Genomic DNA, 27,694 nt, shown 5'->3' on the forward strand with positions numbered 1-27,694 from the left:
CCCGCGCCTGCAACATGGCTTCAACCCAGAGGTCGCAATCAGGTACCCGATACCCGTACCCGGGTATGGGTACGGCCGGGTACCGGTACGGGTACCCGTTTGCGACCCTGGTGCGGCCGGGTACGGGTACGGGTAGGCCGTGAGTCACTGGTGAGTAACTGTCACTCATTTCCCAACGTCTTGTCTCTTCTCACAATTCAAGTTCCTAGAATCAACCCACCCACGCCTGCAACATGGCTTCAACCCAGAGGTCGCAATCAGGTACCCGATACCCGTACCCGGGTATGGGTACGGCCGGGTACCGGTACGGGTACCCGTTTGCGACCCTGGTGCGGCCGGGTACGGGTACGGGTAGGCCGTGAGTCACTGGTGAGTCACTGTTTGTCACTCATTTCCCAACGTCTTGTCTCTTCTCACAATTCAAGTTCCTAGAATCAACCCACCCGCGCCTGCAACATGGCTTCAACCCAGAGGTCGCAATCAGGTACCCGATACCCGTACCCGGCCAGGCACAGGTAGGGTATGGGTACGGCCGGGTACCGGTACGGGTACCCGTTTGCGACCCTGGTGCGGCCGGGTACGGGTACGGGTAGGCCGTGAGTCACTGGTGAGTCACTGTTTGTCACTCATTTCCCAACGTCTTGTCTCTTCTCACAATTCAAGTTCCTAGAATCAACCCACCCGCGCCTGCAACATGGCTTCAACCCAGAGGTCGCAATCAGGTACCCGATACCCGGCCAGGCACAGGTAGGGTATGGGTACGGCCGGGTACCGGTACGGGTACCCGTTTGCGACCCTGGTGCGGCCGGGTACGGGTACGGGTAAGGAATCAAAACCCGTTGGCGACCTCTGTTCTCGCGTGGTTATAACGTGTGGGTGGAAATCGGAGCGCCCGGAGAAGGCGCATTTTCGCGAGGGGAGTAACTCGCAACCCCGAATAAATGACAATGATGTATCCAGTACTGTAACCCATTTGCTGTCCTGCCATCGTGCCTTGGCAAGCCAAGCTATGGTGACCTCAATGCCCGCGTGTAGGGAGGGGGGAGTTTTAATAATTTCTGCGATCCATCAATGCTCGCCTCCGCAGTGCTGCATTACAGGCACGCAGAGGCACACATTCTTTAGAAGGGCCCTCTTGCACTGCCACCAGTGGCGTGAGCACATAATGTCAGGATTGCACTTTTTTTTTGGGTGGTGCCATGGTGGCGAGATGTTATTTCCCTCGCCTGGTTACGCAGGAGGGCATGTGTTCAATCCCGACCCCCTGGTGATGCCTGTCTGTTTGGAGTTTGCATGTTCTCCCCGCAATTAGAAATGTTGTCCTTCCCCTGCACCTCCGATGAACACGGTTGACTACGTATGTTGCAAAAGAAGTTCAACATACATGCTATCATGCGTGGGCAGGTCACCTCTGAGAAATAGCCAATAGCTCAGTGGGCTTTACCTCGTACATACAATAGTACAATAGTTTACCTTTATTCAAATTATTTTCAAACTGGTCAAAATTCGCAAGCATCAACCCATCCCTCCCTCCCTCCCCTCTCGTGAAAGTAACACGAAAAAAAAAATATTCACACAAAACATTCCACCACTCAAAAAGTGGCTAATTACATTTCGTCATCCGCATGTAAAGAGACTCATTAGGGTTAGAGCCACAATGTGCTCTGTCGACACCCTGCTCATTTTAAGAAGGCGTGCATTGTGCTGTTGTTACGGGGGGAGAGCAGTGATGGGGAGGGGGCTCACAGGCAGAGATGGCACGATATATTCAGCAATGCAGCCTCGTAAAAACCAAGTGCTTCGATTGCAGTAGCAAGATGGGGGCACGCGGTGACAGAGTTTTATTATAATTAGACATTTTTATTATTGTAATGCATTTTTTGTTCCCTTTCCCTGGGCTGGCGAGATATCATGAAGTCCGTGGACAAAAAATATGCCTCTTAAAATAATTCCAACTGGAGCAGGCGTCTGCGTGTGTAGATGAATTGTGAATTAGACTTAATGTAGATAATGACGATAGATTAGCTGAAAGGTACATATTTTAAATTACATTCAAAGCAATTTAAAATGATTTCGCCAAAACAGATATGTGCGCAGGCAATGTCTATGATGTGCTCCCATGAATATAATATGTAATGGAAGACCATAAAAAGGATAATTTACTTATGAAATGTATAATACGAGGCACTATATGCCAAAATACTGTATGCATTAAAATCAAATGCTTGGTTTTTGAGGTTTATATCGCATCGTAATATATTTTACATACATATGTCACATACATATTGTATAAGCAGATGACCAGATAATCTGAGGTTTAATCTGTGAGGCTTGGGATATTTTTAGCAGAAATCATTACCAGTTTGAAACACAGGCACGGATTTGAACGGTCTCTGGGTCTCCTATTCAAATGTTCCACGGCGGACAAATACAAATACAAGGAGCTGTTAACTGAGATAAGTCAAGGAGGCGACATTGGCCGTACACACGGAATATCAGCCGAAGACAACCTCGTGTACACCTAGCTGCCGGTTGTCATGAAATATTTTTCGAACCCAATATGCAATTTCACGCACCAAAGTGTTCCCCTTCGTCAATGGGCAATTCCAATTGCTCGGTATTTCACGAGGAGTTATTTTAGCCGAGGCAATTGCACGGGATGAATCCACCCCCCCCCACCCCCCCGCCCGCCCGCCAGCCCGCCCCCAACAAAATTATGGGGAGGCTTCCCACGACGCCAATTTTATTTGTCATGCTGAAGTGGCAGCGAATAAGCAACCAGCCCCATTTTCTTTTATAATTGCCCGTGACATTTTAGGCACTCCCATCCACTGGATGATGTATGGGCAGTAAAGACGACAGTGGTTTAGTGTCCATTAGAATGACGTGCGTGATTGGGTTGATGGGAAGGATGTCGAAGGCATTGAAAATGATCACGGTGCGGTGACGGTCGTGAAATTCGAGAGACGGGTCGTCGTTATTAAAGGCTATGGTGATGAACTCGGAACAATTTACCGCCACCATGCTGACAACAATGCAGACAACGCAAAATAATTGTTAAGGGTCGTGTTAGGCAACGTTAATAGCAAAATTAAATGATGCCTCCTTCCAACATTTGTCTCCCCACATGGAAATAATACAAAAGAACATTTTTATTCCACAACCCATCCCGCCGCACAGCCATTCATTGTGCCATTAGCGGAGTCGGGCTTGCCTGAACCGCTTCAATGTCATAGTTTGTTTGTAATGAACCAATGCTGCTGATGAAGATGCACGCCCGGACAACGCAGATAGCCACGAGTACGCACAACCTCACTGTAGAAGGACCACGGCAAACTATACAAATCGGCAGGGCAAGGCAGCGGCCAACTTCAAGGATCGTAAGGCGCGCGCATCTGTAGTGAATGACGCCGATGGGAGCATTTTGTTGCCAATTTTGGGCACTTTCTTTGCACTGAGTTTGCTCACATTGGCATGGACGACCAGTGCTGCCCCCCCAGGCAGTCTTGCCTCTTACCCAGGGCTATTAATATCCCTTAGCCCGACACTGCTGAAATGAAATGACCCCAGCAATGACAAATCTCGGTGCTGGCAGGTAATGCCATTTTTTCTCCTTCATATTTTTTGTGCCCTAAGAAGAGCTGAAATGAGAAGTCAATGATTTAAAATCTGATCGGCATCTGTTATTCCTTCGTCACGCCCGCGCTTGTCTTTGGGGTGTGAGTATTATTAATGAGAAAATATATGGACTGTGGGGCATTCGCCCAACGCGCGAGAGAGGCTTATCTTCTGGATATTTTCTCGCAGAATGAAACCAAAGAGCATGCTCCAGCAATAAATAGACTCCGGAAAGAAAATGCCATTCACATGTCCGAGCCGCACAATGTACGGCGGTCGTCACCATACATTTGAAAGATTAGTTTTAGAAGTACGGCTGCAAACCACATCCTTTATTGTGGCATCATTACACGAGTATAAATTGGAGGTCGTTTCATTGTTTTTGGCTTTGATCATTTCCCTTTAGCGCTTAGATGGAGCAAAGAAAAAAAATCGCACGCACGCGCGCTGTGCCTTTCACGCGTCGCGCTCGTTGTCTCGAATCGCCGTGCCTCTCGCGTTCCGTCTCCCTCGTATACGCGCCCTGGTGTTGCGTCATCGTCTCTCACCACTTTGGTCATCCTTGGCCCTCCGTGAACGTTGCCTTACTCACGGCTGATGTTCTCATTTCCTGGTAGTTTAAAACACACAAACCAAATAAATAAAAATTAGACGCGGCACACAGAGAGGAGGGCTTGAGCTAAATGACTTTATTAACTGTAATCAGAATCGGAATAATGTGAATCTTAAAGTAGCTCCCTCAGTTGGCTTCCCTGCGATCTTATCGCCGCAGATTTTGCAAACGGCAAAGCTCACCATGTACACCGAGCCTCATTCCAAAGCCACCAGTGCGTGCAGTGCATGCTGTGCGTCGATATTAATAATATAATGATGGTGGCGATGACGACGAAAATTACCATCTTTAAATTAACACGCGCAATCTCATCGTGTGTTGCTGTGGAGCAACGCAGATGAAAGCAAATCGAATACAATTCAGTTCTGCCTTTCCACACATCAACCAAAAACATGCCTTACTCTATCGGCCTATTGGCTTTCCAGAACCAAAATGATCACAGCGTATTTGTTTAAGCAAGCAAACACTTCACCGGTTTGGATGAATAATAAATTGATATCGGTTTTATGATGATGATGGTGGTGGTGGTGACGAAAGTCATTTGAAAACGATCGTAACTCAGTGATCCGTCAGTATGTCTCTCGCGACCCAACTAATTACCGAATCCAATGTTGTTGCCCGATTTCCAGTTCAGTTTATACCTTCAACCCCCCCCCCCTTACATTTCAAAATAGATATTGGTTGATCATACATGCACCAATGTTGGTTCTCATGTAACACGTGCAATGACGGACGACTTTCAAACACATCAGCAGTACTCTGATGATGTAAACAGCCATGTGGCTCGTCGATAGAATGATCAGAAGCCTGCGAGTTCAAATCCTGGTTGGGGGGTTGACAGCCCTTCATCTCTCCGAGTTCGATAAAAAGAAACACAAGTACCACTTCGTGGGGAAAGTCAACAGTAGTTGTCCTATGGGTAGATTCGCCCCCCCCCCCTCCTCCACCATATAAATTGGGAATTTCAACCACTGTCTCAGGGCTGCGAACGAGAGATTACCACCGCCTGATTGCCCACTTGAGCAAGCCATCACTTTGACTTTGATAGTGAGGATGATTGTGATGACGACGGTGAGTTTAAAGAGATTGCAATTCAGCCGCCCATCTGCAGGTGTCTCTGGAAGGCAATCAGAGCCGAACGGTCGCCGCGTAAAACGTTGTCGCCCCGCTCCCTGGGTCTTGCATCTTGGCAAGGATGTGCTTTCTGATTTCCTGCATACCGCTCGTTCGCGTGCTACATGGAAATGACACGAACACGTTGGTCACCCTTTGCGGTCAACCTACAGCGGTGCCATATCCCCAGCGTCGGCTAACACCGTCCACCCAGGTCTCTTCATTCAGTGGATTTCAAGTAATGATAATTATGTCATAATTATTGTTATAATACAACGTATATATATTGTTTTTTTACTGCTCATTTACTCTTTTGAATCTGAGATCCTCAGCAGCGTTCATGCGGGAGCCGTTCTACTTTACTCCCATTGTTTTTTTTTATTCATTTAATTTTAGCAGGTAAGGCCCACTGAGCCTACATAGCTCTGTTCTAGAAGCGACCTGGTTATCACGAATGATAGCCCAACGAAGTGGCTCATCATGGTTGGGACATGTATAGCAGCCAAACACTCTGAACGCGTGACGTCGATTCCAAATGTGGAGGGAAAAACCGGAGGGCTCGGAGAAAAATCTACGCGACTACGGGGAGAGAGACACGCAAACTGCAAAAATACATACTCTTTGTTTTTTTCGGTAAAGTCACGGAGGTAAAAAATAGAATTTTTTTTTAATTAAGATAGAATTTTTATTTATTTTTTATTTTCTCTTTTTTACCTACGTGACTTTACCGAAAAAAACAAAGAGTATGCATGCCCCCGACTTTAACATCATCCCATCACGCAGTATAATGCACGCACGTGCGCGCGCGCCTATCTATCGTGTGGCTCCTCTTGAATTCTCTTGTCACGAAAACTTCAAATCTAGAATTATGCAAAAATGCAGCAGGCGACAGGGTCGGGATCGAACCCACGGCCTCCTGTACACCAGGCGATGGAGTTAACATCTCCTAGCCACTGGGACGCCCATCACCCTCCCTCCGCTCCTCCCCCGCGCTCCCTTCCCCCGGGTGTGAGGCTCACGCTGTCCTAGGGGCCGTCCATAAATGACGTCACGCACCTAAGGGGGGGAGGGGTCAAACATTTGTGACGATGTGTGACGAGGGGGGGGGGGTGAGAAATGTGACGTCACGTAAAAATGCGCAACTTTAAGTAAATATATATTTTTATTATTTTATTATTTCCCTTCTACGTGACTTTACCGAAAGAAGCGTAACTTTAAATAAATATAGACTACACGTTCAACTTAATAAAATAGACTTTTAAATAAATGTTTCCTCCTACAAAATCAGAGTGCAGCGCCACATTCAATACGCACTACAATGACAATCGTTTAAAGCGATTTGAATGGAAATATATATATTTTTTTTGGGGAGGGGGGCAGAGCTTTGTGACGTCATATTTGAGGGGGGGGGGCTGACTTTTTGTGACGCCGTGTGACGAAGGGGGGGGGGGGTCAAAAATCGTCCAAAATCGCGTGACGTCATTTATGGACGACCCTCTAGCAAAGCGCCGCTTTTGTCCTCCGAGGGCAGAGACCGCCTGCGCATAGCAAGTGACTCCAGCTCAGCTGCTAAGGGTCCCCCCCCCCTCTCTCCCCTCTTTCGACGGGGACACCGCAACGGGGCACCCAATTACACGTCCAGCCGGGACAGCATCCCTCCGCGCGGTGTCAGCCGTCCTCACTTCGCCGGGCAGGCGCACGCGCGCGCATCTCACGCACGCACGCGCGCGCGTGCAACACAAGGCATGCAATGACAAAATAGCTCCCCGCATAGACGTTGAGACTGAGAAGCCAAGTGCTGTTGGCGATCGGGTTACTTCGATGTGCAAGGCACGCGCGCTGATGGGGTGGTGCGGACGGCACCGCGTCTGGCGCTGCTGGTGTTTAAACATTGCACCATGCGCCGATTTCAGACTGAGTCGAGCGAGGAAAGGTCGAGGATTTGGTTCAAATCGCAGCTAGGCAAGTCGAGCTCTGGTGGCGAGGGTGAGAGTGTGGGACGCTGAACGCCGTGTCATCGCTTCCCCAACGCGAACAGGTCCAGACACGCACGCTGTAACTTCATATGTAATGTTTTTTTAACGAATAAATGAATAAGTATTTGTTGAATAAATAAATATTTGAGTATGTAAATATTTGTTTTTTTACATTTTTGTATGTTTGTACATTCTTTACATTTTCAAAAAATTTTACCAATTTTTGACATTTTTTTACAAACCTTTTTCCTTTAATTACAATAAAAAAAACTTCTTTTTACATCTTCACTTTTTATTTTCTCTTTAGTAATGAAAAATATAATTGTATATTTATTTTTACATTTTACATTTTTTTTACAAATGTTCTTGCACAAATTCAAATCCTAGTTGGACGATGACTCAACGTGGAATTCCCACCACTTGGCTCAGGACTGTAAATGTGACGTGAGCACCACTTCGATGTTCACTTGAGCACGAATCCACTCTTGACTTACGGCACATGAGCAAGCACTGAATGTGCACAAGTTACCAGTGCACAATTTACATCTTAATCAGGTATTGTGGGAATTGTAGGTCTATTAGCTAACCGTTGAAACTAATCCGCATCACCAGAAGAGATGAACGTGCCATTCAGAGTCATGTTTTTAACTTAATCTCAAACAGGAATAAAGTCCACAGAGCTCAGCACAGTGTTGATTTTACAATCTTCTTAGCTGCAATTAGAAGGGTAAAGCTTTTAAAGTATTATTTTAGTCTGGATTATATTTTTTCATGGATTTGCGGTCGCTACATCCATAAATATACAACTGTAAACCTACGTTTTTGTATCAATCTACTTCAGCAGTACAACCTTTTAGTCGAAGCAGAAATGTCCACCAACCCGCACACTGACCAGCGTGGTGAAGTACGGTCAAACAATTTACACGACCGACACAGATTGGGCAGACCATCATCCAGCTGTGCATGCATTAGCAAAGAGATGCGGATTTTGTTTTCAGAAGGCACGATCACGGTACTTTTCAGTGAAAGTCAGACTAAAAATATAACGACGGCGATTCCTCTCGCGTGTGGGCAAGATAACAGCAAAAATGCATCATTGACCATCGTGCACTATCTAAACATTCACGTTCAAACTCCGGTTGCTTACCGTACTCATCTGGGCAAACGATGAGGCTGGCATCTTGATATTTGCATGGATTTTGGATACAGCGAAACCACCGCACAGTGTGGAGATCAATAACAATCCGTCAAAAAAAAAAAACCCCCGTCGAGGATTCTTTGGCAGATTGCGTCTGCGGTTCGAATTTCAGAGCGGCTTTTAGAAAAAGCTTGCCCGCTAATTTCCTTGCCACGGACTAGAGACGGTGCCACGATTTGCTAAAGTGTGGTTCTGCAAAAAACATTAAATAATACATTATGTATGAGCACAACCAAGCCTTATTAGAGAAAGAGACAGAACAATTGCATAAGCTTTCCCGGGGCCTTATTAGGAGATCCGAGAGGAATACGAACTAATCATCGCTGTTGAAAGAGAGAAAAATAAAAGCAGAGGAACACGGAGAGCGGACGTTAGCCCCCCTGTCATCCACGTGTGAAGCACTCGCACGTTGCAGATGAATTAATTAACTTTGTTTGTGTGGCTGGCGCGAGTAATGGTTGTATGTATTTTATTGACTTAAAGCTTTCGTGACTGCAGGGATTCACACTCTTTGGGTCTTTCGGTAAAGCCACGTAGATAGAAAAAAAACATTTAATTTGTTTCTTATTTTTCTGGTTTCTTGTACAATAATGGAAATAATAAAAAATAAATACATACATTTTTCATTTGTATTATTTTCTTATCTACGTGGCTTTACCGAAAGACCCAAACAGTAGGAATATATTTGACTCACTGTTGGGAAAATGTGCACGTTAGTGCGTACGTGCCGCGCCATAGGGAGCGCTTTCGATGTGTTTATTTAAATATATAGTTCAAGAAACCAAACAAACAACAATGTGAACATTTGAGCGAGAAACATAAACATAAAACATCAAAGATCGAGAAGGCGACACAGTCTGGAGCAATATGCCCTCAAAATTGGGGACCTACAGGACGCACATTGGTTCACTGCCCTCATTTACTTGATACAGCAAGCGGGCTGTGACGGTTCCACCTGAAGACGGAAGCTTGTGTTGCCACCGAAACGTCGTGATTTTTATTTTATTTTTATTTTATTTTACTTTTATTAATTTTCATTGTTTACCTACGTGACTTTACCGAAAAAACCCAAGAATATGAATCCTTGCAGTCACGAAAGCTTCAAATCTAGAATGCCCTACTACCGTAAGGGCAGCGATAGGCAGCAGCGCATTTGTACGTATGGATGTTGAACTTATTCTGCGCCGTACGTAGCCAACCGTGCTAATCGGGAGGGAGGGGAAAGAACGGAAAACAACGGAGGGAGCGGGACAGATATTGACCGGAGGCAACGCGAGATTCAGCCTCGCCACATACGGAGTGCACCGTTGGCATTGCATACCTCGAATGCCAGCCGCGCATCAACATCCGGCCCTGGCTTCGAGTTGCTATACCGAAGATGGCTCTTTCTGAAGTGAGGCACCCTTCGGCATGTGTTTGTAAAAAGCATATTTTTGTTCCTAGTGTGCATTTGTTTTGTTTTTGCTAACGGTTTGGTGGAAACAGCCGCAGTTTTATAGTGGTTGTTATGAGGTCCTGGAGCACTCGCTTCAAATAAAACTGGCGTATGGGAGGGTGCATTCAAGTGTTGTTATGTTGAATTTCTCGCTCGACGGAGCGAAGTGGTTTACACAACGGAGGTGCTTTATTTGGGGAAATGGCAGCACGTTTATATCACATGGGCTGTGCCCAGGTGACTCAGAGGGCAGAGAGATCACCTGGCACCGTGGGGATCTTTGATTCAAATCAAGTGAAGCGACATAATGGCCTCAGCCCACTAACTTAGCACTTCATCACAACCTCGTACCATCAAACGCAAATTATGTTTTACTAAACTATGTTGAATTAAAATCTTGACTTAAAGCTTTCGTGACTGCAGGAATTCATATTCTTTGGGTCTTTTGCTAAAGTCACGGAGATAGGTTCAAAGAAAATAACAAAAAACTACGACGTTTCGATCAAAACGTCGTAGTTTTTGTTATTTTTTTACCTATTTTTGTGACTTTACCGAAAGACCCAAATAATATATTTAATTTGACCAGGTAAGGCCCACTGAGCTATACAGCTATTTTCGCAAGTGACCTGGTCACAATTCATAGGTCAACGAAGTGGCTTATCACGTGGAAATTTATGGCGGCCAAATACTCAAAGCGCATGTTGCTTCTAAATGTGGAAGGAAAAACCGGAGAACCCAGAGAAAAATACACGCCAGCATAGGGAGAACATGCAAACTCCAAATATACAGCAGGCGTCAGAGTTAGGATCGAACCCACGACCTCCTGCACACCAGGCGAGGTAGTAAACATCTCGCCATTGTGGCACCATGACCAGCACCACCGTCTTCTCTCCCTCACTGCCTCTCAGAGAACACATTCCTGCGGAGGGAGCTGGTAGGAACGTTGGGTTGCTCGGTCAATGGCCAGGGTCAACGGCGGCGTGGTGTATTCCGCAAATATGGCCGACTGTGAGGGCGGGCACAAGCCTGCGTGAGTAGGTTAAACGTTGAGTTTTATAAGGGCACCACGGGGTGACCAGCCCCTCCCCATCCAGCACCACCCCTCCCACCCCCTACGCAGCCCCACCCTCCCCACCCAGCCCCTCCCCACCCTGCCCTCTCCACCCAGCCCCACCCCTCCCATTTTGTATGCACGACGGACGGACACAATAGTCCCCTGTGGGCTGGTGGAACCAGGTGGTCCCTACCAGTATAAGGTGAAGAGTAACTCAGTGACCTCTTCACGCTAAAAAAAAAAAACGAAACCCTAAAACAACCCATCACGTTCAATATGCTTCAATTGCCGGTTAAATGTCACTGAGTCTGAGAGTTACAACATGTTGATTTGACTTTCGTGCGACATGCTCATCGCAGCATGCGTGGGGATGTGCGTCCCCGAAGGCGTGAAGGATCGCACGAAGTTTTGGAAAAAAAGGCCTGCGTGGATTTCAGAATGGATTCTTTGCTCCATGATAAGATACCAATCAGAATTAATTATTCAGAAAAGACAGACGTTAATGTGTGTGTGTGTGTATTTTTGACATGTGTCTGCACTACGATCCCGGCGAACAGAATTGGCGTGGTGCTGGCCACCCACCCCCTCATGTGCCATGCCGGCCTTCATAGGTGCTCGCTCATATCGCTTGCCCCAAAAGTCTGTTAAGGCTATACGGGGGATATTTGTATTTATATTCTTAGGTTTTTTCGGTAAAGTCACGTAGGTAAAACATTGAAATTAACAAAAGCAAAATAAAATAAAAATAAAAATCACGACGTTTTTATTTTTATTTTATTTTTTATTTTTATTTTATTTTACTTTTATGAATTTTAATGTTTTACCTACGTGACTTTACCGAAAAAACCTAAGAAAATGAATCCTTCCAGTATTTGTTAATAGTTTTAAAAAAAATGTGTCCTGGATGTGTTAAGTGTAAGTAACGTCCCTTGACAACCTATTAGCATAAATGATGTTCTATTTTTACTTACATGTAATGGCTTTTCATTTCAAATGTTGTATTCAAATCCGAGTGCGATTAATGTAATCCCATTTTATATATACGGCCATACGTATATATATATCACGATTCTTTCAAGCGTAATATTCTTGCGATGGGGCAATAATGCAGCGTTCAAAGGTTAACTGAATCTCCCCATAATCACTTCGGTGCAAAACATTTTATTAATTTCCTTAAATAGGTACAACAGCTGAACATTGTCTGACCTGTGAGTCTCGATAATAGCTATCTTTTAACCTGATCCTCGTGAGATTAGTGGCGCCAGGAGTGTTTTTTTATTGCTGTTCCTTTCGGCCTTTGATATCTATCCATCGCACATCTTTCTCTCGACACGATTTGAGGGTTTTTTTCTGTCAAGAATGCAACGGGGTTACTGCGTTATAACACGAATGAAGGTAGAAAGTGGCACATTTTCCACTAAAGTATGTTTTGCCATAATAATAGGAGTTTTCCCCTTTTTTCTGGCAAAAAAACTGAAACATTTTTACAAGGAATCATGTGTGCATTAACCACAATACTTTTGACCACAAGTATCGTGGCTAATGCACGCATTATTCTTTCGAAAAAGGTTGCAGTTTTGTTGCCAGACAAAAGGGGAAAACCCCTATTATTATATTTTGCTACTGGCAAAGGAGGTCTGATGATATGTTTTGCCAGTTGAAGGGACAGTGGCAAACCAAGGTGATGGTATAAAGGTGCAGTCCTGCAATTTCCGACGCACGCCACTGCGACGCGAAATAGGCTCTACTGAGAGGGAGCTGGATACAACCCTTCGAGGAAAAGTTTTGCCTGTTGTTGCATGCTGGATCGAAGTCTCGGAAGAAGTGGAGAGTACCCACCACACTCTACCCCACCACACATGTCTAGCCGCTCGACTGTGGTGCACCCATTATATAATTGCGGATGACAGACGCGTGGGGATATTAAAAAAAAGCTTTCAGAAGCTTGGCTTTGTTTTTTGCCCACATCTCTGTGTTTCAACTGCCGCGCCAGGAGATCAAACCGGCGGCCTCTGGATTGCAAGTCCAGCGTCGTGGCCGAGTGCAAGTGTGTGTGTGTGTGTCTGTTGAACTTATTTCGTATCGTATGTAGCCAACCGTGCTAATCGGAGGTGCGGGGTGAATGTCCATTGAAAACAAGTCTTGGGGCTTGTTAGTTTCAAGGAGCCACACTGCAAACCGACGTGTTGCAGACTTGTTTTTTTTATGCAAACGAAAGCTGACTGAGCAGCCAATTAGAACAAAGTTATGTGTTTTGGAAGCTCGTTCTTGCAAATCGCATCAGCCGTGCGTCTCGCGTATCCCGCCGCATCTGTCAAGCACAACCAACGAAGACCGCTTCACTCCCGTGCCCGTCAGTAAACGCGGAGCTCCACATCGCATGCTCCCATTCCTCCACCTCGACAATTGGGAGGAGTCCAGGGAGGGGATCCTAAAGGTTGTGGATCAGGGAGCCCCCATGAAATATTTCGTGAGAAATTAAACCTTGTATCTTGAGTGCCAGCACCGCATTGATGCGCAGAAATACCACTGTATGTGAGCGTGCCCCCGCTCCCACACGCAGTCCATCGACATAAGATGTCATTCACGGGTACCAATGCCACCCTTGCAGGGCTCTTTTGAGTGGCATTTGGTATCACCTCTGAAAAAAGAGGGCCACGATAATCAATGCTTACAATTGCCTATTGGGTAGCGGGCTCTCAAGACGCCACACACATGGGCAATTAAACTCAACTTGACGGTCTAAAGGTCAAACGTCCTTGACTTTGAATCTGAGAGAAAACTCATCAAATTAGTGTGCAGCGCTTCAGGGCTCTTACAGACACGGACGAATCAGCTGCATCACTTACACGGCTCTGACATGACCGCATTGGATGGCATTCCCCCCCCCCCCCCAATTCATCATGGCACGCTGCATGTGATGAGAGTGAGTTCTATGGTGTAAAGACACTTTTACTAAAACAAAAGGTGAATTACTTGGTGGGTTATAGATTTGAAGCTTTCGTGACTGAAAGGATTCATATTCTTAGGTTTTTTCGGTAAAGTCACGTAGGTAAAAAAACATTAAAAAGTAAAATAAAATGAAATAAAAAGCACGACGTTTCGGAGGCAACACAAGCTTCCGTCTTCAGGTGGTACCGTCACAGCCACGAAAGCTGTATCAAGTAAATTTACTTGTGATTTTTATTTCATTTTATTTTACTTTTTAATGTTTTTTTTTACCTACGTGACTTTACCGAAAAAACCTAAGAATTCTTGGTGGGTTCTTTCTCTCTCTCCAAAATATAACTATTTAATTGCGTATAATTTATGTTGATAGACACATTTTTTCCCTCATTATATGAATCAACAAAAGTAATTTTACGACGTTATATTCATCGAGGAAGATTCAAATAATGTTTATCCATTTTTGCTGGGGCACATATATTTGAATAAAAACAGGCCACGCAATAATCACCCGGCCAAATCTGCACCAACCAGCGCAGCCAAACTCATCATCGCGCGCCCGTCCGAGCGTTCAACGCCCCGAATGTCATCGCTTCAGCTCCCCGGTAAGTTGAAGGACAATCCTCACAACCGCACTTTTAGCGATTCGTTAATTATCAGGTCGACGTTTTGTTTGAGACGACGTCAAACATTGTCAGGACAGGATGCGTGAAGTCAGAGTGACAATCTTTGCAGTTAGACCAACCGTGTCGATGTGAGTTTCAGGACACCTTTTTAAGAAGCCAGCTCACGTAACATAACGAGGTGAAGAGGTCCCAATTCCCGAAGCCATTGATGCAACCATGATGCAACCACCATCCTCCCGCCAGATCCCACAGTTGGTAAGTTCCAAAATCTGCTCGGACGGTCTCCCGTCCGTCTGCTCTGAGATCTTCCCCTCGGTGTGTGGACTCGTGTCGACTGCTCCGACCAACCGTCTCGTTGTTTCCCGCAACCATCGTAGTCATTTTTGCGGAATCAATATCTTTAACTCGTACCTGCCATACGCTGCCTTACAGACTTCTGCAAATACGTAGGCAGATAATAATAGGGTTATACCACTTTTTTCTGGCAACAAAACTGAAACCTTTTTACGAGGATTCATGTCTGCATTAACCACAATACTTGCAGTCAAAATTCAAACAAAAAACACACTATGATAATATATAAGGCATTGTCTTTGAAACTGATTGGTTCACACCAAGGGACGGCATTCTTTTGAGCCTCGACCCAATTGGTGCTCGACCAGAGGACGCCAAAAGGCGTACTTTTGGTACTGGCAAAAGAGGTCTAATTACGTAGGCAGCTTTATTAACACAGACATGTGCACAGGCATGCAAGCAAGGCACATGTTTCAATGTCAGCCGTGTTCAATCCACTGCTGAATGAAGACGTCCGCAAGCTGCTGCCATTACTGGTGGTCCTGCGTTGTTAAAATCCACCCAGGTCCTGCACACGAGCTGATATCATCTCCCTGATGGGCTACCTCCCGAACGCGTTCGATTTCTTTGCTGCCACTCCATTATTATTCTCAGACATCATCCTCTCCAGCAACCTGTCCTGCCCTAGCCCATTTACTTTTCTTAATAGTTTGGATAATTTCATTAACCCACCTATACAGGAGGTCGTGGGTTCGATCCTGACCCTGACGCCTGCTGTATATTTGCAGTGTGCAGTGTCTCTCTCTCCAAGGTCGTGTGGATTTTTCTCCGTGTCCTTCTGTTTATCTCCAAATTGCGAATCAACTTTCGTTTAGAGTATTTGACTGCCGTAAATTTCCACACGATAAGCCAATTCGTTAGGCTATCATTTGTGGTGAGGTCGCTTCTCAAAAGAGTTTCATAGCTCGGTGGGCCTCACCTGGTAAAAATTGTTTTGTATATTTGCAAATTCGTGCATTCCTCTGTCGATCTCTCAATGGAATCCCAGAATGCATCACGTTATGCTTCTCTCTGTATTTCTTTTTCGTTAAACACATTCCTGCTGAGGGAGCTGGTAGGAACGGTGTGTTGCTCGGTCAATGGCCAGGGTCAACGGCGGCGTGGTGTATTCCACAAATATGCCCGACTGTGAAGGTGGGCACAAGCCGGCGTGAGTAGCTTAAACGTTGAGTTTTATAAGGGCACCACGGGGTGACCAGCCCCTCCCCACCCAGCCCCACCCCTCCCACCCCCCACCCAGCCCCTCCCCACCCTCCCCTCCCCACCCAGCCCCACCCTCCCCACCAAGCCCCACCGTCCCCACCCAGCCCCTCCCTCCCCACCCAGCCCCCCCCCCACCCTCTCCTCTCCATCCCAGCCCCACCCCTCCCATTTTTCGATGCACGACGGACGGACACAATAATCCCCTGTGGGCTGGTGTAACCAGGAGGTTCCTACCAGTATAACTCTGTGTCTGAACCAAACGTCATAGCATATAGCACGCACATAGTTTAACACTTTCACCTGGTGCAGGGAACAATAACCCCAATATATCGCTACAGACACACAGGCATGCACATAGACATTAATGTTTCAAGTTTGTTTTCCTGAAAGCAGGATGAGTCTCATTTGCAAGAGTACACTTGGCATATTAGTCTGCCAGTACAGGGAGACGACGATTTCTGCGCTCAATTCCAAACGAGAGTGACTTGCGGGGTTTAATTAAAAAAGTCGCCTAATTTTGGAACTCCAACGCCGGCATGCAGTGGCTTTACTCTTGCGAACGGGGTCACCGGCTCTTTAACGTCCGCTGCGAAGCAGAAGGCGCATGCTCGTAGTTTTTTTTCACGGATCAGTACGCAACCGCAACGTTAACCAGGGCGGGCGCCCACTGGATTCGAACCTCTAACCACCTACAAACGAGCGGCGATTGCAACTGGCACTAAGGTGTCAAGGGAAAGGGGGTAGGCGTCTGTCACAGCAAACATCTTCGTGCAAGGAGTGCAGAGCGACATTGCTTTTGTGGCAACTGCTGTTGTGTGGGATGACAGGTCATCACGGTGCCTTTGTGTGAGTCATCGCTCTCAGCGTTGTTTGAATCGTAAATCTGTTTTCTTCTTTGACAACCGTTCGTCGTTCCGTAATGACTACCGCGGTTCTAAGAAGAACTTTGATTGTTGCTTATCGTTTCATAGCTCATGGGGCTCCGAACTCGGTCGGCATGCGTTTGATTCTCAGCCACTGGTGATAATATTCGTTGCAGGTGGCATCCAAACCTGTCACTGGGCCTCCCCTAGGTTGAGTCGAATCTCAACTGAGCACCTAACGTGGTAAAAAAAAAAAAAACCCATCAACACTGGTAATGTTTGGGGCAGATGCATACTCCATAAGTGCACCGTGCTTGGCTTAAATGATGTGCTTACTAAGAGTCTGCATGGCTATCAGGAGGCTCTTTGTCTTTGTGTAGATAAGTGTACATGTGCAGCCTTTGCCACAATCCACATTTTGTTTTTACATGCCGTGCGGTTTGTGCGTGGCTATTCGATCAGACTTCGCCATGCCAGGCGGTGCAGGCTCACGAAGGCGGTGAGCAGAGATGTGGGAGCATTGAAGTACAGCACAACGATGCATTTTGCTTCACTGCCCCCCTCTGTCGACCACTTGCACGTAGCATCTGCGTGGCAGCCGCCTATGACGAACAAAGCGATATGCAGCTTCAAATCTAGAATGCAGTCACATATCCTGCTTAGGCGGGCAGGATAATGGTCCTGCAAACGCGGAGCACAAGACAGCCCCTCCTCAAGATGGGCATTCGCCCGACTCCTCTATGCTGGCCAAACGTCTCGGAAGAGTTTCGATTTAAAGCTTTCGTGACTGCAGGGATTCATCTTCTTGGTTCTTTCGGTAAAGTCACGTAGAAGGAAAATAATAAAATAATAAAAATAAAACATAGTAAAATAATTCTCACGACGTTTCGGCCACAACGCAAGCAGCCGTCTTCAGGTGGAGAACAGGTCTGTCAAGTAGACAGACTCTGTCTAGGTGGAGAACAGGTCTGTCAAGTAGACAGACTCTGTCTAGGTGGAGAACAGGTCTGTCAAGTAGACAGACTCTGTCTAGGTGGAGAACAGGTCTGTCAAGTAGACAGACTCTGTCTAGGTGGAGAACAGGTCTGTCAAGTAGACAGACTCTGTCTAGGTGGAGAACAGGTCTGTCAAGTAGACAGACTCTGTCGAGGTGGAGAACAGGTCTGTCAAGTAGACAGACTCTGTCTACTTGACAGACCTGTTCTCCACCTGAAGACGGCTGCTTGCGTTGTGGCCGAAACGTCGTGATAATTATTGTATTATGTTTTATTTTTATTATTTTATTATTTTCCTTCTACGTCTGGGAAGAGGTTGGAGTACACACACTTTACCCCACCGCGAGGCGGCCTGCGGCTGATGGACTAACCGTGGTGCGCCCCGTTCACTCTGCAGGGTGGACAGCGGTGCAGGAGTGGGATTTGAAAAGCAAAACAAAAACAGCTTCCAGGGTGTTTATTGGTGTGTGCGAATAATCAGGAGTGCCATCACTTGCTCTGGAAGGCATGGGGGTCTCTGACACAGCCGAGGTGTGTGCAAGCTTCGATTGCATGCGGACCGCTCTGCGGATGTGTGTGCATTGCGTGTGTGTCGATTAGGGAGCGGTAGTGTAGCGGTCAGCGCGCTGCACTACGAACCTGGTGACCCGGGTTCGATTCCCGCTCACGGCAAACACCAGTGACGATTATCTGAACCGGTCCTGGGCATCCCCTAGGTCGACTCAGCCTCAAATGAGTACCTAGTGTGGTGTGTAAACATTGCCGCTAGGGAGAAAAAGGCGGTCGGGCGTGGTGCTGGCCACACACCCCCTCGTGTACCGTTCCGGCCTTCATAGGTGCTCGCTAACAGCACTTGCCCCTACAGTCTGTTAAGGCTATATGGGGGATCTTTGTCGATTAGGGTTGGCGTAGTGGTTAGCCCTATGCTGCGCTACGAACCCGGCGACCCGAGTTCGATTCCCGCTCACGACCAACACCAGTGACGATTATCTGAACTGGTCCTGGGCCTCCCTTAGGTCGACGCAGCCTCAAATGAGTACCTAGTGTGTAAACATCGCCACTGGGGAGACAAAGGCGGTCGGGCGTGGTGCTGGCCACACACCCCATCGTGTGTTGTTCCGGCCTTCATAGGTGCTGCTCGCTAACAGCACTTGCCCCAATAGTCTGTTCAAGGCTATAGGGGGGGATCTTTGTCGATTCGGGGGTAGATTGTCGAGGATTAGTCCGACCCAGAACAAAGCAGCGTGTGTAACCTGCTGGGCTTGTCACGGCGAGGTGGCGAATTCAACTCCACTGCCTCCCAAACGCGCCGTACGCTCCAGCCGCACTGACTCACGCGATCACCCACGCACCCATCCCGCACCCATCCCCAGAGGTCGCAAACGGGTTTTGATTCCTTACCCGTACCCGTATTTGGCCGCACCGCGATACCCGTACCCAACCCGATACCCGGCTACCCGTACCCAGCCGGGTATCGTGTAGGGTACGGGTACGGGTACCCGATTGCAACCTCTGGGATGAAGCCATGTTGCAGGCACGGGTGGGTTGATTCTAGGAACTTGAATTGTGAGAAGAGACAAGACGTTGGGAAATGAGTGACAAACGGTGACTCACCAGAGACTCACGGCCTACCCGTACCCGTACCCGGCCGCACCAGGGTCGAAAACGGCTACCCGTACCCGGGTAGCCGGGTATCGGCTAGGGTACGGGTATCGGGTACCCGATTGCGACCTCTGCCCATCCCGCAGCCCAACCCCCCAACGTGTGACGTCACAATTGAGCTCTGGTCGACGTCACCGCGCGGGACCGCACTGCGTTACATCCATCGTGCGCGTGTGCGCAATCACGGGCACGCGCGCGCGGGGATGACGCAGCCGGCTTCGTTGTGCATCGCGAGGTCGGAGGTCACCGGTTTTTACACGCTTTTATTTAACTCACTCTGCTGTTGTTGTTGTTAATAAAAATAAAAACTAAAACAATAAAATCACGACGTTTCGGAGCCAACACAAGCTTCCGTCTTCGTCGTGATTTTATTATTTTTGTTTTTTATTTTTATTAATTTTGATTTCATTTTTTACCTACGTGACTTTACCGAAATAACTAAGAGTATGAATCCTTGCAGTCACGAAAGTTTTAAATCTAGAAAAAAAACTTGGTATACTTATGTCATACTGATGACAATACTATATTCTATCAAAAAAAATATTTTTAAACATTCATTTTTAAATGTTATGTTTCGGCTTGGGTCTAATTGTCCACGCTCAACTGACGTTGGCTGTAAATCACTACTGTCCTATACGTTATGGCAAACCTCGGGCCACTTCCTGGAGTCGTAGAGTTCTGCCATTCCGAGTAGGGTCCATTTCATTAAAGCGTGTTTAAAAAAAAAGTATTTTTTAAATATGACTTATTGATCTAGTGGCTGGGGGGGGGGGGGGGGGGGCTTCATCTTGACTGGGACGTCCATCACCACTGTCCACCCCAGCAGTTGACTGGCCCCGGTTCCGCGTGCAGCCGGGTGATGCCGTGGATGCTCTCTCACCTCTTCAAAGACATCTGGCGCACGTGAAACGAGTCGGCCAGATGCCCCCTACGGGGTTGGGGGGCTCCCTCTCGTTGGCTCGTGTTCATAACCAGGTTGACACGTGGACCGTGGCACCCCAATCGAGATCTGGAATGCCACGTTTGAAGTGTAGGACGCTCACCGCTGCAGCGTCACTCTCTCACGCGCGCATGCCCAGGCACGCACACGTGACTTCGTGCGTGATGGTATCTTTGTTCGCGATTTTATTCTTGCACGAGGTTTGCCAAGTCGATTCCTGTTTTTTTTTTTGGGGGGGGGACGGGGGGGGGTAACTCAACCAATCATCCCTCCCAGGGTGAATAAAATTGACATCACTTCGTGGGGAAGTCAATTATAGCTGTCTTATGGATAGACTTGCCCCCACCAAGGGAACGTGTAATGGTCACCACTGGCTCAAGGCTGTAAGCAGGACATAAGCACCACCTTAATAATCTTTTTTGAGCAGGAAAATCACTTTGGATGTTGTCTTGTTACTAATGTTTGTACTCAATCTGGTTATGGCGTCTTATATATAACAACGTAACGACAAACACGTTTGAATATATCCCTGGTATGTTGGTTCGTCCGTGTCTCAGGCCTATTGTCCTGGTGAGGGTCACGGCGGTAGCGTGTTGAGTGGTGGCGGTCCACACCTCCCCTCTCCCTGGCGACAGACTCCAGCACTACTACACTATACACTACTATACACTATACACTACTATACACTATACACTACTACACACTATATACTACTATACACTATACACTACTATACACTACTACATTATACACTATACACTACTATACACTATACACTACTATACACTACTATACACTATACACTACTATACACTATACACTACTATACACTATACACTACAATACACTATACACTACTACATTATACGCTACTATACACTATACACTACAATACACTATACACTACTATACACTATACACTACTACATTATACACTACCATACACTATACACTACTACACACTACCATACACTATACACTATTACACTATACACTACTATACACTATACACTACTATACACTATACACTACTACATTATACACTACTATACACTACTATACACTATACACTACTATACACTATACAATACTGTACACTATACACTTCTACACTATACACTACTATACACTATACACTACTACACTATACACTACTATACACTATACACTACTATACACTACTACACTATACACTACTATACACTACTATATACTATACACTACTATACACTATACACTACACGACTACACTAAACACTACTGCACTACTATACACTACTGCACTTTACACTACTACACGATACACTACTATACACTACTACACTATACACTACTACACTATACACTACTATACACTATACACTACTATACTATACACTACTATACACTACTACACAATATAATACTTCACTATACACTACTATACACTATACACTATACACTACTGTACACTACTATACACTACTGTACACTTCTACACTACTATACACTGCACTATACACTACTACACTATACACTACTATACACTACTATACACTACACGACTACACTAAACACTACTACACTACTATACACTACTACACTATACACTACTATACACTACTACACTATACACTACTACAATATACACTAAATACACTACTACACTACACTACTATACACTACACTATACACTACACTACTATACACTACTACACTATACACTACTACACTATACACTACACTATACATTACACTATACACTACACTATACACTACTACACTATACCCTACACTATACACTACACGCCAGCAGCAGCGTGTCCTGGGCCAGCCCCGGGGTCTTGGCCCAGTGGGACGAGCTGCTGCTGCTGCTACCAGGTAGAGTTCCAGGGGGAGGCTACCGGGGGGGGGGTGCATCTTTACCGGGTGCCCGAACCACCTCAACTGGCTCCTCTCGATCCGAAGCAGCAGCGGCTCGACTCTGAGGCTCTCCCGGTCACGGAAAGCGATCGCGTCAACCCTGCAGGCAGAAGCACCTTGTACCCGAAATCTCGTGCTTTTCGTTATGATGATGTACGAGTACGTATAAAAATAGCCTCTGTTAAATCTTAACATTTTTTACATGCTCGATTAATATTTATTGCAAAAAAATGTCTGGCAATAAACCGAAGCCATATCTTGCCCTTCATAACCAATGTAGTTGTAATATTTCATTCATTACTTGTATCATGGATACTTTGTTTTAAAGTTAATTATTTTATTGCCGCGTTAATATTAATCAGAGAAGTATAACAATGCTTTACGCTAATGAAAGTTTAGATACGAATAACACTTTTTTTAACGAATTTGCCATCGGCGATATGCAATTAAAAAGTAGAAATGTTAATATAAAAAATATACACTGGTATTTATCAAATAAAACATTGCATTCATTAGCGTGTGTGTCTGAATAAAAAAAAAATCTAATCATAAGAGTAAATGTGTTGCCGTAATGTGCTAAAAGCCACGTGAAGCACTGAGTTAACCACGCGAAGATTAAAAGGTTATATTTTAAATAGCAGATGTTTCACTGATTCTTGGTTTCACAATGAACATGATGAAATGGGCAAATTACGAAATGTGCTGTGGACGCCTAGGGGCTCTCTGCCCCATGGATCGTGATGATGATGATGAAGAATGAATGAACATGATTCTAAACTTGTCTTACATTCAAACTTTCTTCATTCATCGATATCGAACGTCGCTTTAACAAAATGTCATCGCCACACTTGGGCTACAATTGTGCGTGCGGATGCTCGAAACGTGTCGTGGATTTTTCGTGAGTTAATTACTCGGTCGGGAATGCGCGTTAACACAATGCGCGATGCGCTGTACTCATCGAATGATTCACCTCTCGGTCTTTCCAGTCGAGTGTGAACACGTCGATGCGTGCGCGTGACAATTACCACGAACATGCACAATTTCCTCGTCCGTGAAGCAACGTTAGACCCTCGGCCCACCACGGCCTGCGAGATCACTGCGAACGCGGGCATGGCTCGTCAAGAGCGAACGCGAGAAGCGCGCAAGGTGACGACGGATTACCCACTGCAGATGCAAGAGAGGTCATCGTCCTCGGGAACGGACTGCACGGCGATGACGATGATGATGACGATGATGGCATTGCGATGATTGGCCAGGAGCATTCATGAGCGTTTCGTACTCAGAGGTTATCGAGCCTCTCAAAGGGGGAGCAGGAGGTGCAGGATGCAGAATGGATACCGTGCAGGAGTATTTTTGATTCAATGTGTGCAGGGGAACAGCAGCGTGACGTTGAGGCGACAACACACACGTGTACAAGACGACACGCCGTGCCGCGATGATGAGATGTTAACTACCTCGCCTGGCGTACAGGAGCTCGTGGGTTCGATCCCGACCCTGACGCCTGCTGTGTATTTAGAGCTTGCGTGTCTCTCTCCCCGTGTCCGCTTGGACTTTTGTCCGGGTCCTCCGATTTTTCCTTCCACATCTGGAATCAAGGTTCGTTTAGAGAATTTGGCTGCGAAACATTTCCACACGATGATAAGCCACTTCTTTGAGCTATCATTTGTGGCCAGGTCGCTTCTGAAAGCGAGCTATACAGGCCTTACCTGGCAAAATAAACAAAACAATTGCTTAGTTTAGATCAGTGGTTCGTAACCTTAATACAAATAATGTTAATCATGTTATGCCATAATAATGAAAAGTATAATGTTAATAAATACACAGTTTTGATGAAACAAAGTCGTTATGCGTATGTGCCCGTCCTGAATTCGTGTTTTCGATGATTTACCTTTAAAAAAAAAATCTGCCCACGTCCCGCACCCCCAGAAAGGGCATCTCGCACCCCCAGGATAAGAACCACTGGTTTAGATGTTTCAGCGACATGATGGGTGGGGGGGTGGGGAGTTTGGGGGTCTGGGCTCTTTGGGGGCAGGGAGCCCGAGGACTCGTGCTCTTGACTGGGGGGAGAGGGGGTGGTACCAGGTACCACACCAACAATCTTGAGAACCAGCGGCTTCAGAAGCCAAAGGCACGAGCAACACACCCATGACATATGAAGGATCAACGCTCCAAGCTCCACATTTACATTTCTTTACGGCTATCTTTCCACCTTGTATCCGACTCACGTTATCGATGTTTTCACACACCTGCCTGACACCTCGGGGTGCCCAGTGAGTCGCATATGTGACGTTGGACCACACCGTTTGTTTTTTGTAAAGTCAGTCTTGGGGAAAAAAATGAGTGAAGCACAAATTGCTTTAGAAATGCAGAAATTTTTTTTTTCCCCAAGACGCTGAGACCATTCAGGGTTGGTTAATTTTGTTAATTAGGCTGCATACTATGAATGGTATTTCCAGACAGTGAACTATTTTTTCTATTGTCATCTGTTTGACACTTGTGGTGCTGAAGTTAGGATCAGAACTTGCAATCAACATCTTAGGGTAGAACATTTTTTTTTATTTTTGAAGCTATCTAGTCCATGGTAGATGCCTGCCAGAAGCGTTTTTTTGTCTGTTGCTTACACAGAGCCAGAAACTAGGTCATTAATTTCATGAACGTTATGTATGTATAATTATGTTTAATTAAACTAGACTCAGAGCTAAGCAATCCAATTTCTGAATTTCAACATCTGGAGGCGTATGTGCAGTGACTGATGACATAGAAGCATCATTTATAATACTGTGTGAAATTGAACAATCCTGTTGTGCACAATATGCAAAAGTCACATTGATGTATTGCTCAAACGAGCATTCAGGCAATGCTGATGTCCTCTTGTCAGCACTGACCCAGCGGTGGACATTCCACATTCCTTTAACGAGTAGGGGGAGTCGAAAGTGGAGAGTTGGGTTCTCTTCATTCGACAACCACAGTTGAATTCTAGATTTGAAGCTTTCGTGACTGCAAGGATTCATATTTGTAGGTTTTTTTTCGGTAAAGTCACGTAGGTAAAAAAATAAAATTAAAATTAATAAAAGTAAAATAAAAAAATTATAAAGGAAAATAAAAATAAAATTAAAATCACGAAGTTTCGGAGGCAACACAAGTCATCAGGTGGGACTGTCACAGCTAGATTTGCTGTATCAAGTGAGGCAGGGATTGGAATCCGTCACAGCTAGATTTGCTGTATCAAGTGAGGCAAGTGAGGCAGGGATTCCAATCTCTGCCTCACTTGATACAGCAAATCTAGCTGTGACGGTCCCACCTGATGACGGAGACTTGTGTTGCCTCCGAAACGTCGTGATTTTTATTTTATTTTTATTTTACTTTTATTAATTTTTATTTTATATTTTTACCTACATGACTTTACCGAAAAAAACCTAAGAATATGAACCACAATTGAATTTTATCGACCTTGCAAAGATGATTGGGCTGCCCTACCAGGATTTGAACTGGCAACCTTGCAAAGACGGGCCACTCGCTCTCTCGACCGCTGGGTCATCGCGGGAAGGAGCCAATGCAAATATTGCACACGGCCTCTAGCAGCCCTGTATTCTAACGGCGTCATAAACATGAGTGATGTCGCATACTGTACGTTATGATGGTGTTGATTTATTAGCAATTGCAGTTCGTGCTGTAATGCTACTGCACGGTAAACAAGGGAATTGTCGCATCAAAAAGAGATTTATTCCAAATATTTGTTTTAAAAAATTTCAGTCATTGTGCACCGCTGGCCTTGCACCAGAAGTTCAATGTTGCAATCGAGGGGACGTTTTAAAATTTTCGTCACGAAATCAAACATATCTTTTTGAAGTAAAAAAAAGAAATACCTCGGATGATAACTCTTCAAATGGCAAAACATGCCGCGATATTATCTCAGCATATGTAAATTCAAAAGCCTTCATAAAGTTAGCCAATTTCAACAGATGGGGAAACCCAATTAATATGATGACTTGCATGTGTCCCGCAGACAAGCAGTAAATCACTTTTGTCACGCATTTTGGGAATCTGCCCCAGGCGTTTGGAAGCCTTCTTCAGGCTCAGCACACAAAGGGCACATTGTTTCAACTTGTATCAACGGCAATTTCCGTAGAGTGGCATCACTCCTCGGTGTTAAATGGGAATTTTAACCTTTTCCCTTACTGGGAGCTCTCCAGATTGTAAAGAGCTCACCCACGGTATGAGGCTAGTGGCTAGGAGATGTTAACTACCTCGCCTGGTACACAGAAGGTCGTGTGTTTGGTTCTGACCCTGAGTTTACATGTCCTCTCTCTCCCCATGGCCCTCTGCTTCCCCCTCCCCTACACATCGAGAAACATGTGTTTAGAGCAATTAGCTGCTATGAATTTCCACGTTATTAGCAGCTACGTTGAGCTATCATTTGTGGCCAGGTCACTTCTGCAAAAAATAACTTTATAGCTCAGTGGGCTTTACCTGGTAAAATAAAAAAATATATATATTTTTAAGCATCCTCCAGGTTTTCATATAAGGCCGGTCACTCGCTACACCTGCGTTCAATACAGACTCCTTCTCTTCGTTTCAATCTCCCCACACTTTGCTTACCAGCCGCGACCTACTTACCTCGATGGTCGCTTTCTCACCGGCTCACCTTCCCACTCACCGCTCTCGAATGCACAGTTTGAACAACGCCCGTGTGCTCTCGTGCACGTGTGCGTTAATAGGTGTCACGCGCAAACGGCACTTGTCCCAACAGTCTGTTAGAGGCTACCCGGGGAATCTTTGTCTCAAGCACAGACCCCGTTAATTGCTTCCACAGACCTCCAGGGGATTGTCACCTGTGCAACTGCCGCTGAAAGCGCCATTCTGCAACAGTGTCCAAACGCATTAGCTTGACAACGCATTTTAATAAGTAAGAGACATTCCACATCGCTCTGTGTGAAGCCAAGATTCAAGTTGGCTACGAGTTCGTAAAACATGCCTTCACCAAAAAAAATAGCAAATAAAACTCCGGTAAAGTTTCAAGCTTCAAGTTCATTTATTAGGTATAGTCCTGTGAGCCATTCGGCTCTTGAATCGGGTGCAACCGCAACAAACAAAAAACAAAAACATGAACAAAAAACATCTTAAAGTGAATATGTGAAGTTAATAGCGAGCACAACAAATGGATACACTCTGCCACGTTTCACTTTGCAACGCACG

General features: G+C 45.8%; 1 protein-coding gene and 1 long non-coding RNA gene across 4 annotated transcripts in view; one reads left to right on the plus strand and one right to left on the minus strand.

Moving 5' to 3' along the window:
- The window catches only part of LOC133356600 (uncharacterized), a 490,957-nt gene that overhangs the window by 99,490 nt on the left and 363,773 nt on the right, over positions 1 to 27,694 (plus strand). The gene's annotated exons all lie outside the window — the stretch shown is intronic.
- Positions 4,070 to 27,179, minus strand: LOC133356614 (uncharacterized). 2 transcript variants are annotated; one of them, XR_009756864.1, is made up of 4 exons: positions 27,116 to 27,179; positions 23,953 to 24,083; positions 22,502 to 22,598; positions 4,070 to 4,228 (listed from the first exon to the last, which is right to left on the minus strand). It is a non-coding gene; the product is annotated as an uncharacterized LOC133356614 (long non-coding RNA). The 2 variants fall into 2 exon arrangements; XR_009756863.1 differs by lacking the exon at positions 4,070 to 4,228 and adding an exon at positions 20,453 to 20,813.

Source organism: Lethenteron reissneri, chromosome 54 (genome assembly GCF_015708825.2).
Source record: "Lethenteron reissneri isolate LAM-NWPU_2019-01 chromosome 54, ASM1570882v1, whole genome shotgun sequence".
Lineage (NCBI taxonomy): Eukaryota > Metazoa > Chordata > Hyperoartia > Petromyzontiformes > Petromyzontidae > Lethenteron > Lethenteron reissneri.